At 39.9% G+C, this 15,443-nt stretch overlaps 1 protein-coding gene across 33 annotated transcripts in view; it reads right to left on the reverse strand.

The window, feature by feature from the left end:
* Positions 1 to 15,443, reverse strand: part of MAP2 (microtubule associated protein 2) — a 263,479-nt gene that overhangs the window by 81,376 nt on the left and 166,660 nt on the right. For 31 of the 33 annotated variants that reach the window (XM_084780794.1, XM_084780789.1, XM_084780784.1 and 28 more), the window contains one exon: positions 8,016 to 8,093. The gene's annotated coding sequence lies outside the window, so the exon portion shown is untranslated. The remainder of the gene's footprint in view (positions 1 to 8,015; positions 8,094 to 15,443) is intronic. The other 2 variants (XM_084780796.1, XM_084780795.1) reach the window with 1 other exon arrangement.

The following is a 15,443-nucleotide window of genomic DNA, read 5'->3' on the forward strand; positions in this document are numbered from 1 at the left end:
ACAGTATAATAGAATGCAACATTCACAAAGGATGAGGCCCAGAGCAGTGGCAGGATTAGATGAAATGTGCTAAGGCCACTCTCCCCAGGGTGCTGCCTGCACAGCCAGTCCTCACAGCAAGGAGAAGAGCTGTGGGTGTTGGAGTGGGAGAAGTGAGAGAGCAAACTGATTTTCTCTGATTTGTGGTCCCCTGCTCTGTGGGGTGTAGCTGGAGCACAGATGGTCCATCCTTTGGGTGGGTCCTTGTGGGACATGTGCGACAGGGAGGACAGAATTTGCAGACACTTTCCTAGGAGCACAAGACATTCTGTCATTTTCCCAAGGACATGGTGAAAGCACCCATTTTCTTAATGTGAAAGAAGACTGAGCCTTTGCACATGCCTGTCTCAGCTACCCGAGTCTCTCTCATCTGCCTTCATCATCCCTTTAGGGGGCTCTCAGTTTTGTTCCCATTAATATATCTGACGTGTAATACATTTTCCTACACTCAGTTCCTCTCAAAGTGCCAGCCAGCGTCATCCTTCTTTTTCTTTTTTAGGAGGACTAGGAATGTACTCTTCTCTCCTATCTAAGCTCACACACTCACACATACATACATAGACTCACACACACACACACACACACACACTCACACACACACACACACTCATACACACACACTCACATGCATGCACACACTTAGTGAACACCAACACACAGAAGAATGGCATGTCAATAAAACCACCATAAAGTCTGTAGTCTAGTCGGAACTCCAGTTCACTTCTCTATCATTTCTTTATTGATTACTCGCTCTCTTTTCAACCTCTAGTCACTCAGTAACACGTACTAACGATTTAAATATTATTTTTTCATACCTACTACTATTGGTGGAAAGGCACCAGTATAGAAAAAAAAATGAAATATTTGTCTTTGAGAACACAGACCAGCCATAGAGACAGAGATGGAAACAGTAACATACCAGACGTGATTTTCCTTTAGTTCAAGACTACCAGAAGACTATGCCCAAGTCTCATGAACCAGAGACTAAGTTAATATAAGTTTTAGGACTAGAGAAATTGTTTTTAGTAGGTATAAACTTTGAAGTGAAAAAAATATCAGTAATCTCTAGCTGAAGTATAGAGAGGAACTGAGGGCCTTCAAATAGAGGTAGCATGATAAAGGCAATGAGGACGTATGAATCTTGTACATACCAGGAACAATTCAGCTGAAGAAGCAACAAGTATTATACTGTGGATAGAAGGAGAGAGAAATAATGGTATTACTGAGGGATGAGTGTGTAGAAATGGGTTAGAAATAACTGTGTTGAGGTTGTTTGGGTTGATTTAAGAAAATTTTATATGGAAAGAAGAAACACACTCTCAGCACTATATGATCACAGTGGAGAAAAGCATCTATTTGTGAGGATCAAGATGTGGGTAGTAGCCGGGCGTGGTGATGCATGCCAGTAATCCCAGCACTCGGGAGGCAGAGGCAGGTGGATCTCTGTGAGTTCAAGGTCAGCCTGGTCTACAGAGTGAGTCCAGGACAGTCAAGGCTACACGGAGAAACCCTGTCTCGAAAAACAAAGCAAAACCAAACAAAACAAAAGATTGGGGCAGTAACCGAGGCCATCACAAGGTTCGGACAGATGTACTGGAAGCCTGGCCTAAGGAAATAAAATTGGGAAGAAGGAGGCTCGACTTTCTGACATCACAGAACCACATTAACTGAGAGAACTGAAGGAGAGGACTGGCATTGTCACATGCCAGGTCATCATTTGAATATATGCTAATTTTGAAAATTAAAAAAAAAATTATGGTCATAATAGAGATGCTTAATGATAGCCAGGAAGAAGAAAGGAAAATAGAGCTGGAGATGGAAGCTGTGCAGTTCCCGAGGCTTTTATGTCCCTTGATGTGCACTAATAATTTGCTGCATTTAGCGCTCCAAGTTCTTTATTCTCCTTGACTTAGCATGCCGTTCAGTAGAGCGCTCTTCGCTCATCTTAGGCATAAGTCCTTTTATGGCATGCTAACTTTTTCTAGTTCTCTTCTTCCCATCCCCAGTGGGGTTTTTTTTTTTTTGCTTTTATTCTGGCATTATAGCAGTAATAGTACCAGTACTTTATATATCCAGTAAGTATATATGTCCCCAGTCCATAAATCCATCCTGGCCATCACCATTAGATACAGAATCAATTTCCTACAAAGCTCTTGTCTCCAGCACATGTTGAAGACAGATGTGCAATGGTGAGCCCCTCCAATTCTCTTCTTCAGAGTTGACTCCTTCATCCATCCTGCATCTTTGCTATCTAATGACACTTCACAGGGAAAACCAGCCTGCTCAGAAACCTATGATCTGAGAAAAAGTGTCACTTCATAGCCTAGGCTGGCCTCAACTTCATGACAATCCTCCTGCCTCAGCCTCCCAAGTGCCATAAATATATGTGCGACCCACCACATCCAGCTTTCAGAGCATTTGCCTTCTAAGCCCACAGCGCCTGATAAGCAAAGTAGAAACTGTTCAGTTTTCTTTTGTGTCTTCCTCCATTCTTAGTCAACCACACCCCTGCCATACAAAACCCTACTGGAAAGGACTTGCTGCTTTTTTTTTTATCTCCAACCCAAAACAACTTCCTGTCTTTACAATTCCTCAATTGGATCTCCCATGTTTATGGATTTGAGACCTAGACAAAGTAAAAAATAAAACATTTTTTATGAATAATTGAAAAAAACTCAAGGGTAGGCCTGGTGGCACAGGCCTTTAATGATAGCACTCAGGAGACAAAGGCTGAAGATCTCTATGAGTTTGAGGTCGGCTTAGTCAATGCAGTGACTTCTACGACAGCTAGAGCTGTATGAGATCTTGCCTCAAAAAAGAAAACATTTTTTTTTCTCTTAGCTTATTGTAAAACTTTTTTTCTTTTCTAGTGAAAAATTGACTGATTGGAAAAGTTTGTGCATTTCTGTGAGAATATATGCCCTGCACGGGAGATACCTAAAGTCAGACAATGAGGCCCAAAAACTGCCCCAGTGAGCAATGGGGCAGATGGATGGGGGGGGGGGTAGGGGATGTTTTGTTTTGATTTTGAAATAAGGCAGCCAAGTTGAACTCGATACCTGGGCCTCCTAAGCAAGCACTGGATTACAAGCACGATCCTCCAGGTCACTCTCAATGGTTTTGTGTTTTATCTTTGTAGTCAGTAATAGAAGTCCTAGGTGCAAAAGGGACGGCAACTGATCACATAGCTACAGGGAATTACAACGTACTTTCTTAGGAGAGCCAGCTCTCTGGGATGGCAGCTGGCGGCTGGCTTGCAAAGTTCCTCATAACATTTACTGTCCCTGAGTGGAACTAGTTTGAATCACCACAGGCCTTGAACGTGCCCTAACCTCAGTCACGTGTGTGCTAGGTTTTATAGAAATGTGGGGCTTTGCAACCACCTATTGAAATGAGTGTGCATGTGAACGCATATGCCTACATAAATATGAGGCCCCTTTTGCTTAGTTCATCCTTCATGGAGAGGGCCGGATGAATGCAGCTTCCGGCGGGTTGTGTTGTTTGCAGTAATGCATAGAGTTAAAGACGGACTACCGACTGCAACTGAACCACCCCCTCAAGCTACCTGCCTAGTTCCTGATAACTCTGGGTTTCTCATTTCTCTCTCCACCTGATTTCATGGTATATAACTGCCATCAGTCCCAGAAAGTTCTAACTTCTTCTCCAAGTGGGAAGCAGAAGGCAGACAAAACAAACAAACAAACAAACAAACAACAAACAAACAAACCCCCCCCCCCAAACCAACCAACCAACCAAACAAAAAAACCTCAGGATCCTGGATGTCCTGACATGGCTTCAGACCACCTGCTGGGCTCGGAAATACTCAATACAGTCACGCGACATGCCAGTTATCAAAGAAAGGGGATAATGAGCATGGTTAGACTGCCATTGTTTTTACTTAGTTATTTACTCATTTTCTTGCTTATTCATTCATTCATTCACTCATTCATTCATTCATTCGTGTGTGTGTGTGTGTGTGTGTGTGTGTGTGTGTGTACAGAAGTGTATGCATTCACATACCTCACTGCATGTGTGGAAGTCAGTAGACGACTTGTGAGAGTTGTTTTTCTGCTGCTACCCTGGAAGTGGAACTCAAATTGTCAAGTACAGTGGCAAGCACCTGCAGCCATCAGGAACCTTCTCAGCTCTCCTGGACCACTATTCCTGTATCCAAACATTAGGATAGATGCTTGTCCATGCCAAATGTTTTCTTTTCCTATTTCCATTTGGCCAAACTGTTAAGTGGCGATCCTTTAGCCCAGCAGTCTTTTATAGCAGGTGGTGCCCACCTCTGCCTCCAGAATTCCAGCCCAAACGATCTGCCGAGGACCGCCGAGGAAGCGGAAGAATGTGCCTGTGACTCACCCTGGTAGAGAAGATGACTGTTACTGTCACTGCAACACCTGCCAGAGGATTCGGGCAACTCTCCTTTCCCTGTCCCCGGGTAACTAAGTAGACATCTCTCGTTAAAACCTCACCCAGGCTTAGGTTTTGATCAATAAGAGCCGGAAGACCCTGGCACCAGGTGCGCTTAGCAGCTGACTGCAAAAAGTAGAAAAGGTTTCTGTCGAAGCATCATCAGACATCCTGAGGTTTCCGATCACGTTTATTTTTAGAATGCATAACGCCTCTTGAAACCGTCTCTGTAGAGGGTGTGTAACCAATCTTTGTGAGGGAGTGATCGGTGCAAGCCAAGGGATTGATTTCTAGGGAAGATGGCAGACATACAAGGGTGTCATTCTCTTTTCGTTAGCTGTAGACTTGTTGTGGCTGTACTGTTTGTCTTTCTGCTGCCAAGTGTTCTCAACAATATAAATACTCATCAAGTGCAGCTCTTCAGCATATTGTTAAACTAAAAGCATCATCCACTTGCACCAAAATAAAAGATAAACTCCCTCCAGCTATAAACGAAGAAAAGATATGAATGCTCTGAAGGAATGGACAGTCTAAGTTATGCTGAATTGTGGCAGTTTACAATTTTTACTTAGGTAAAAGACTTCAGAAAATAAATACATTTTAAAAAATTTTATTCTTCAAATATTTTTCTCATGTCCATCCAGCTCGCTCATTCCTAACTTGTCTATGTCATCTGGAGACATTTTGTATCACAAATTAAGATTGGAGATGGTAAAATCAGCAACAACATTTTTTTTTCAAACACTGTAAAATCAGAAGAATTATGGAACAAAACCAGGAAAGTGCTTGAGTGCTGACAAAGCAATAATTTCTGATAAGACAAATAAAGGAGTCCTTTAAGAGGCACCAACCATTGCTGGTGTGCATTGTGGGTATTCTGTGGGCAAAGCATCTATGTACCATGTTTCCCACGTCATCCTGTCAAGACGTGAGAGCTCACATGAGTGGTGGTGGCCTAGATGCTAGTGATAAAGCTCACAATATGACACAGTTTCTGCCAACAGCGGTTGGAACAAATGTTGAGATGATGTCGGTTGATGAAAGGATGACAAGTCTCTGCTATCTTGCTGGCTACTGTAGGTGTAGGATTCATTCTATACAAGTGACTGTTGGCATATTTGGAACAGAAGAGTCATATCAATCAAGGACTTTTGTACTCTGATTTCTTCTATGTAGACAAAAGACTGTGGGGGTGGAAGAATAAACTCTACTACAGTGGTCGAGGTGAGAGATGATGAATTTTAATTATTTAGGCAGAGATGGTGAGACTTTGTAATATTTTGTGCACTTGTAAGTACTGTAATGTTCTCCTACTGGGCTTAAAGAGGTCAAGTTATATGCCTATAATGGGGTGGTGAGAGCCAGAGACAAGGTCATTTTCAGAGTGATTAACAGTGCACTGTAATACGTAGTGAGCTTTGTGTGAACAGAGATGCAGATTTAATAGGAAGTATAAAATAAACTTAAGAGACTAAGATCTACCTTTACATTTGGGATTACATGTGGGAAATATCCAATTCCAAATTTTACACAATATGGTTATTAGCACCATTAGTGATTTCAAAGGATGATCCTTACAAAACATTTTCACTGTGATTTTCCACTGTCTAATTCACTTGGAAGAGTCAGTGGTATTAAAGGCGATCATGTGGTATTAAATAATATATATAATTAAAAATACCAGCATAAGTGGTCTCTTTTGCAGAATAACTGGATGAATCTTCATGTTTTCCAAAATAACGCTTTCTCATTTTAGATAAATATCGTCTCTTCTAGATTTTTTTTTTACAATAGTCCCCAATATACACAATTAGAGCCTAAGAAATACGAGTGGTATAAACACCTTTGTACATGTCAGAAAGTTATAGAATTAACTGGTGTTAGAAAATAATTTGAAAAGGATCTTTATTAAAACTCTTCTTGTGAGTTTTTAAGAGAATGTTAGCAATTAACATATACCTACCAAAAATATACTTTCTTTTTAAGTACCTTAAATTAATTCATAGTATCTATATTTTGTTTGGGAATAGCCAGAATTCATCCATGGTGAAATAAAACCTATGTTGATTATAATATTATGGTAGAACAGTGAAAATCACATGTCCCAACAGATTAGTACGATCCTTATATGTGGATGTGATTCCAGCTGGGAAAAAAATAAGTAATAAAAAGGATTGACATGTTATCATATACAGAGAGTATCAGCTCTTTAAGACACAAATTACAAATATGCTTTATAAGACCTGCTGAAGGCATGTTACCATTGAATCGTTAAAGAGCTACAAGGTATTTAGATGTAATAATGAGCACCAGAGACTAATGTGTAAATTAGTAACCATGGTAACATGACAATGAGCCACACGGATCTCTAAATATGACAATGCATGAAGGTAACCTATAAAGCAACATGTGCAGAGGGACACCAGCTTGGAAGATGCAGTGTTTGTTTGTCAGGTAGTAGAAGACACAGAGGACACTATGTACCTTTAGGATTCTGACATTCACTGGGAGGAAAGCAGGAATGTGAGAAGAAAGCAAAGGGTGCTTTTGCTCCCATGATGATGATTTATTCAGAAAAGATTTTAAGATAGTTGTATGTGAGCGGCTGATTAATCTATGTGGCAGATGCTTAGGTATTTATCATAACGTTGATAGCCTTCTGCAATGAAAACATAATAAATTTTCACTCTGAAATAAAATAAAGAGTTAATGAAAGAAAAAAAGCGATTTATAGATAGTCTATTCAATAACTTTAATAAAAACAAGTTAAATTAAAATGCGTTTTCTGAAACGAGGGATCACTCCTTCGCAACTTCTGTATACTTTTGTTCTGCCTCTATTATAAAGTTTCTAGTTAAAAGGGGCAGAATAAAAGAAGACATAGTTTCTATTTGTAAATGGAGCTACGGTACTCATTTCTTTATTCAGGCAATTACTGGCTATGTGGCAGGAATGTGACAATAAAAATGGGCCTGCTATGCATTGACTGCATTTTCAGCAAATGTTACTTTCTTATTTAAATACAGAGGGAATTTATGTTAAATGTATGGGAATCTGGTTCGTGGGCATGTTTTCCTCAAGCAACCTTCCCTGCACCACCACTGAGCCTGTGTTCAGTCTCCCAGGTGCAGTTTTGCTTACCTCTGTCTCTTGTCCCTTTGTCTCGGGCCCTTAATCTGTAAAATGAACATCATGTATTGCCCACCCGACAGAACTGATATAAGGAAATAAACGCATTAATTTACATAAATTCATGTAGGAACATGCCTAGCACACGATAGTTGTAGACAAAAATATTGTTAAATAAATATTTAGCTGAAGAGACAAGGCTTGGTTCAATACTCACTGTAAATCAAGAGCCTTTCATTTAGTCAATCTAAAACCTGAAATGGCATTTTCTAACTCCCAGTGTGTTAGCTGTGAAATTCAAAGTGCTATTTCTTCCTTAAAAAATAAACTGGCATTTAATTTTAAAATATTAAAACTATGGTTAGCAAAGAACTGAACTGCCTTTCGCAATGGTGGGCCACTCTTTTACAGTAGAGAAAACAGGGTCTCACCTACTCAAGGAAGTCGTAAAGCAGTCACGTTTGTTATGTCGTGTTCTCAAAGGGCTGGTGGTATGTTCTGGTTTCTTTCTGTTAAAAGAAGAGAAAAACTCATGAATTAATTTCTGACCCACACATGCCAATCATATCAACAGAAAAGAACACATTTTCTCTTTTGAATTGGGGTAACTGGAAGATACATTTCCTAATGTACTTGATTTATGGCCTGCTGAGCACCTTCTCAGACATTTAACACAGAGCACCAAGTATACAGATGAATGAATTCCTTTTTTTTTTCATATCTTTTTGCATCACTCTAACAATGTTTCTTAAGGGTAACATCCAAGGAAGAGTAAAATTTTAAATTGTTCTCAGCTAATAAATAGCAGAAGATTGTGTAATCTCCCCAAAGAATATATTCATAATTGTTAATTATATCCAGCAAGCTTTAAAAAAGACTGGGCCTGTAGCCCAGTCTGCATCGATTTTTATGGAGCACAGGATAGAGGGGGATTTTTAAACAACTAATTAAATCTTCTCCATTGAGTACTAAATTTATTTTGACATTCCAAAATCTGAAAGTCACTCTGGATTAGTAATTCTACTGATGAGTGCCGCCCAGAGTCATATGGAATAGTCCCCACCGAAGTGGTTCCTGGAAACAAACTGGATGACTGGAAGCACCAGGCTTGTTTTCCACCTTATGAGCCGTCCAGGTGCATCCACACTCATGTGGGCGCAAGGCTACAAAAGTGTACAGTGTGTGAATCCCTGGGAAGTGCAGCACGTCCACTTTGGGTTTCTAAAGCTGTGACTTATTTCCCCCCGGACTAGTATGTGTTCACCCCAGTAGAATACACCTTATCCCATTCTCAAGGCAGATGGTACGTTATCATTAAAGACAGTGAGACCTAATGGATTGCCTCCTCACATCTTTAGAATCCAGAAGGAGATTCAAGTAGACGATATGCATGACGTGGTTCTTCTTTTGCCTAGTCTCGAATGGTTTGTTTTGATTATGATGTCAGAGATCAAATGTGGTGCCTTACGCCTATTAGGCAAATGCTCTACCACTGAGAAATCTACCCAGCCCGTTTTGGGACCTTTAAAGAGTTAATTCATACAAATATAGGAGCAGAGAAGACGTTGATTCAAAGCAACAAATACTGATTGGGTTTAGAGTTTCTTTTATATTAGCTCAATTGGCCCATGAGCACTCACAGTAAGAGCAAGAGCAAGTATATCTACTGAAAGACACTTAGAGTGAAAAGGCTTAGCATCTAAGGAACCATAAAGAAAGTTCCATAGCCAAAAAGACAGAATTCCTCATTGATTGTAGTAATTTAGTAATTATTTTAGCAAGAATGATTGCTAAAATCTTGGCACATAGCATTTTGTTCCTTTAGAGAAATATCTAGATTGACTAAAGGGACAAAAAGCTATCATCCATCTCTTATCAAAACAAAAAACAAACCAAAACAAACAAAAAAAAAACAGAAAGAAAATCCAAAACCAAACCAAACAAACAAAAGGATCATAAATTGCTTTTCCCTTTTGTTTTCTTGGTTCTTGGTGTTTTTCTTTCTTGTTTGTTTGTTTGTTTTTCTGAGACAGGGTCTCTCCACATAGCTTTGGCTGCCTGGCTTTCCCAGAACTCACTGGGAAATGTAGGAGCTGGCCTTGAACGCACAGAGAGCCATCATCTGCCTGTCTTTGCCTCCAGGTCACTAGTATTAAAGGCATGCACCACCATTCCTAGCTTTCAGGTTGGTTTTTAGAACAAGTATAACATGCTAGACAGAGATCAGGATTCAGTTCAGATAAAAGAGTACTCTGGTATTTAACAAATAAGCATTAAACAAAATATTATACATTTTCTCTTTAAATTCAGTATTTTCAATTAATATCCGAAAGCGTTATTTTTTGGACATTGCCTTTATTTTCCAACAAGAATACATGCATGTGTGTAAGTGTTCAAGTACAGTGTGTGTGAGAGTATGCGTGTCTGTGTGTGTCCTTCTTTTATAACACGGTGACAGAAAACAATTCCCTAGAGCAAAGCTCAGCAAATTGCAGTCCATAAGACAGCTGCATCCTGCTGTTGTCTCTTCCCCAAGTGCAGTGTTGCTGGTGCCTCGACATTTCCATTCATTCCCAGGTGGACAAGGGCTACCTTCATGCTACAACACCAGAGATAAGTAGGTGTGAGGGACACAGAGCGCAATGTAGTTACCATTTGGGCATTTGTGTTCTTGCAACAGCCAACAGGAAAGGACATGCTCACATTGTGAGCAATCTCGGCATTGCCAAAAACTACCCTGTTAAACCTTCCAAAATTGAACTTGGCAGTTACACATAAAAGTAAAGTTTCAATTCTAAGTAGATAAAGGGCCAAATTCATCACCAAAGAAGTGGGAAATTATTGACCAAAAGGTGAAATGATTATTAGAAAACTCAGTGTTCCAGTCCACAATCTACATTTTGTTGGGGTTTTATTAAACAAATGAAAATGCTTTTTCAGACTTCATTTTATGTGAGATGTTAAAATGACATGTGGGATTTAAAAAAAAAAAGCACCTTATGAACTATTCTATAAGAGACATCAACATGAATGTTCAATTTTCCGTTAGTCTTGTACTCAGAGATATGTGCTAACTTTCATCCCATAGACAAAGGGTTAAAGTAACACAGCTTTGTCATTTATATTTATTTGTCAGTTTTTAAAATATAAAGCAATATTAGCCAACATTTATTGGCTCTTAGTTGCCAGTGTTCTGAGCACTTCATACATATAAATTAATTTATTCCTCACCATATCCCTTTGACTATTATATCTCGACTTTATAGATGAGGAAGCAGGCCACGGTAGCTTAATTACCCATTCCCAGAATACACTTAGAAAGGGGCTAAGTCTTTTATCTGTGAACCTTTTATCTGTGAACCGGCTCTTAGCCGATACCGGGGGGTGGCTGTGGGTCTCCATCCCTGGTGAGGGACAGTCTCAAGCACAAAGGCTTGTGGCTCTTCCCAGAAGTGCAATTTCACCCATGGCAGCTTTCAATTTACTAGAAACACTAAGCACATTTATTGTTCAGGATATCCAGTTGCCTGAACAAACTGAAATCTACTCCCCGACAGCTCTGCCTCTTGTCTGCTCCATTTTTTTTTCTATCCGGTTTGCCTCTGCCACTTTTCCAGGAGCCGTGAGAGCTGGACGCTAATGAAAATTGTTGAAGACCGTGGCTGACAGGCGCTGACAAAGTCAACTGGTAAACAGTTACACTTCAGACTTAGTATGCACGAGGTAGAGAAGAAGCCACAGTTGCACGCTCTACTTGGCATCAAATGCCAAAGTGGATAGAGCACTAAAGAAGGAAGCCAAGTGTACAACTGCTCAACCATTAATCTAAAGAAGTTTCTTGTGAGTGCATTCATGCCCAGGGCATGCACATGTATACACAAGAGCATGGTGGCTAGTGGTCCAAATGTCTTTCTGCATGGCACTAGAGTGTATTGTTTTGAGATCATAGTGTGTCTCCCTAAACCCGGTGCTCACTGATTCAGCAAGACAGGCTGACAGGAAAGCCCCAAAGACCTTGCACCCACAGCAATGCATGAACTTGGTGTTGTGGTTTGAATGAGAAATACCCGCAAGTGTATTTGAACACTTAGTTCTCAACTGATGGTACTGTGTGGTGAGGTGATGGAGCCTTTAGGAGGCAGAGCCTTGCTGAAGGAAGTCTCTGGGGTAGGCAATGAATATATATAGTCCAATTGCACTTCTTCTTATTCTTTCTCTCTCCTCTCCTCTCTCTCTCCTTTCTTCCCTCTCCTCTTGCTCCTCTCTCCCCCCCTCTCCTGCCACTCCTCATGTCCCCCACCACCACCTCTGCTTTCCATGTGGATGAAAATGTGGTCATTCAGCACATGATACCATGCCTCCTTTGCCTGCTGCTATGCCTTTCCTTCCATAGTGGGTTCAATTCTTCCAAGAGACAAAATAGACCCTTTCTCCTTTAAGTTGCCTATTTTATCACGTCTAATGCAACTGTCTCTTCACGTAGACATTTGGAATTGAACTCAGGTCCTCAAGCTGGAGGGACAAGTGAGCCCTACCTTTTCGCAATGTCTTCAGTTCTCTAAATTAATCCGATAGGCTCATTTATGCCTGAGTGGGAAATTAGAATATTGTGAAAAAGTAATGCCAAGGTGAGATTTTTCTCAAGGATGTATCAAATGATAAAACCTTCCCTCCTAAACTAGGCTGTGTTCCTCATCTGCCTTTGAAACACCATCTTAAGAACCACTTAGTACTTTAATGTTTTGCTTTGCTAGACGTTTTTCAGACAAGAAAAACAGAGATGGCGGAAGTTGCTAGAGTACTAAGTGGGGCTGGTGAAAGGTTACTGTAATTACAACTCGCATTTGGCACTATTCAGTCAGATTCAGGATGACCAAAAAAGTGTCTCCCATCCATCTATCCATTTGCTTTGTGTGGTTTTGAACAGTTGGTGTAACTCGGCAGACTTGACTCTAATGACTTTAGCTACCAAGGACTAGACTGCTGATCCTCTAGAGAAAAAGCTCTACTATTTCAAGTAGTTTAAAAATAGATAATCAGCTCTCTACATTGTCATACAGTCTATAAAGCTAGTAAACCATTTCTACTCCCTAATATGTTTAGAATCACTTATCTACACATTTATAAATACAACAAAGTATGCTGAACCAAAGTCACTGAAGATTGAGAAACATCTTTTGGGGTTACTGTGATAGTTTTGTTTTTGGAAAGGCAAAGGTTTAATTTATTTTTTTCCTTGCTAGAGAAGTGGTTGGAAGGTAATACTACAGAATGAACTATAATAAGCATTGAAAACTAGTAGTCAGTGATAAAGATATTATTCCATATTTCTTTTGTGATTTAGCTAGCACTCAGCTGAAGACATAATAAACCAGATAATTTAAGAAACTATGGAATTATATAGGATATAGAGGTTTTGAGTATCTTTTTTTTCTCAGGACTATGCTTCTCTGTGTAGTCTTGGCTGTCCTGGACTTGCTTTGTCAACAAGGCTGGTCTTGAACTCACATCGATCTGCCTGCCTTTGCTTCCCTGAGAGCTGGAATTAAAGGTGTGTGCCATTACTTCTGGCTGAGTATTTTCTTTATTTTTTTATTAAATTTTTTTATTTTTACATATGCATTTATATTACATGTGTATACAACACACTAACTATAGCAAGAAGAACCATGACCCAATCAGGAATTATATAAATTATACATTCTTGATGTTTTGACTATTTGTATTTGGCAGCCTTGAAGAAAACATCCTTCCCATCTTGGTGCATCTAAATGCTTTTCAAACATTGTTTATTTCAAATGAAATACACGTCAAATATATGCCTGGAAGAAATAAGAACTCTTAGTAAAATCCTTATTCACAAAACATACGGTCTTCATCTGAGCAGAGAATCTAGATACTGTGGCTAATAAGCATTGTGCCATTTTATTCCCAGTTCTGGCACTCCAGGATATTGCTAAAAGCTGGGTTAAGCTGCCTGAGGGGAAGAGGTTTATATGCGTCCAAAGAATCTCAATGTAATATTGTACAAGGTGAAGTATCAAGGATTGGATTAGTGAGGAAAGCCCATCTTAACTCACTGAGAGTTTATAGAATTAAAGTTTATATTCAGGCCACACAAATTCTGATAGACGGAGAAGTCTCTTCCAGTCAACTTCTCTTTCATGCACGGATCAAGCACTCTGGCCACATGATTTCTTGTGACCCACAGGCTTTTGGAAGTACAATATGAGCAAAGAGGTATTTGGGAAGTGGAGCATTAGCTCTACAGTGTTTGATTGAAGAAAATCCATGTCACCAGATTCTCACACTTAAGTGTGATATACATGGCTTTGTTTATGCATCAGCAGTTGAAGATATGTGGTTTTTCTGTGGCCAGTACATACCTCAGTGCCCAGGGCAAATGAAGCATCATGGTGGCCCAGTAGTTACTATAAGAGCCCTTTCTTCTTGTAAAGGGTTGATATGCAGTGACATCACTTCATAAAGTAAACTTAAAACTTATATATCCCCTAAATTGTTAACATATTTGGACTCCGACTGTGGTTGTGTGTATAATAAAATGTGAGTTGATACTGTTATGTAACATACCACGAGCAGAAACAAGACACACATGTCAGTATTTTGCTTATTTACATACTTCATTGCAATTTTCGGCCTAGCATAAGAATTTATCTGAAGAAATATACAATTTTCTTACCTGACAAAGCCATCTGTTCATTTGTCTCTGATTTCATACAGGTATCAGATATCTTATTTTATTTATTTATTTTTAAAGCTAAAATTATGTGTACCTATATTATTATACAAAGCAAATGATTGGTACATACTGTGTTATATATACTGTCACGTGGCTAAGCATATATATGTACCACTTTGCCATTTTTGTGGTAGGAACACAAAACTACTAAGGGTTTTTGAGAGGCATATACGTTACTGTTAACTAAAATCACCATGTTTCTTTTTTTAATTTTATTTTTTATTTAATTCATTTATTCAGAATACAACTCAATTGTTATCCTATCCCTCGTATTCTCCTGTTCCTCCCTCCCTCCCACTTTCACCCTATTCCCCTCCCCTATGTCTGTTACTGAGGGGGACCTCCTTCCCCACTATATGGTCATAGGCTATCAAGTCTCATCGTGGTAGCCTGCTTATTCTTCCTCTGAGTGCCACCAGGCCTCCCCACCACAGGGAAGTGGTCAAATATGGGGTACCACAGTTCATGTCCGATTCAGTCCTCGCTCTCCACTCAACTGTGAGTACTAGCTTTCATGGTACCAGTAGTGCTATGGAAGATTCCAAAGGAGCAAAGCAACCAACAGTCCAACCTAGTTATGATACCCATGAACCACAATCCTGAACAACATGGCATAATAATCCAAGGGTGCAGTAGTGGCATACATACCTTGGCAGTAACCAAAAGCTCTCTAATTGGACTTACGACCCACTTAACAAAAGGGAACTCATGCCTGGTGCTGGGAAACTAGCCAACTACACAGGCTAGCAAAGTCATGGATCTTGGAGGACAACTTATAACCACCACCTTTGTCCTTGTACTAACCTTCCTTTAATGAGAACAGGAGATGACAATTGGCTATATAGTTGAGGGCAAAGGACGCCAAGAGTGAACAGTTTCATCTGACCTTGACTGAAAGTTGCATATGTTATCGCTTCCTTTCTGCAACTTCATCCTTGTTGTTGTCCTAACATGCCAAAATATCTTTGGTTGTGTTCTGGCTAGAGGCCAGGGATGCCAAAAATAGCTCCCCCTTTCCCCCTGTTCTGTTTCCCCCTAAATGAGCACCACTTTCCCGGGAACCATACTTGAGGACACAACTGAAACTGAGAGGCAGCTG

Source organism: Acomys minous, assembly GCF_964271855.1.
Source record: "Acomys minous genome assembly, chromosome: 4".
In the NCBI taxonomy this organism is placed as follows: domain Eukaryota; kingdom Metazoa; phylum Chordata; class Mammalia; order Rodentia; family Muridae; genus Acomys; species Acomys minous.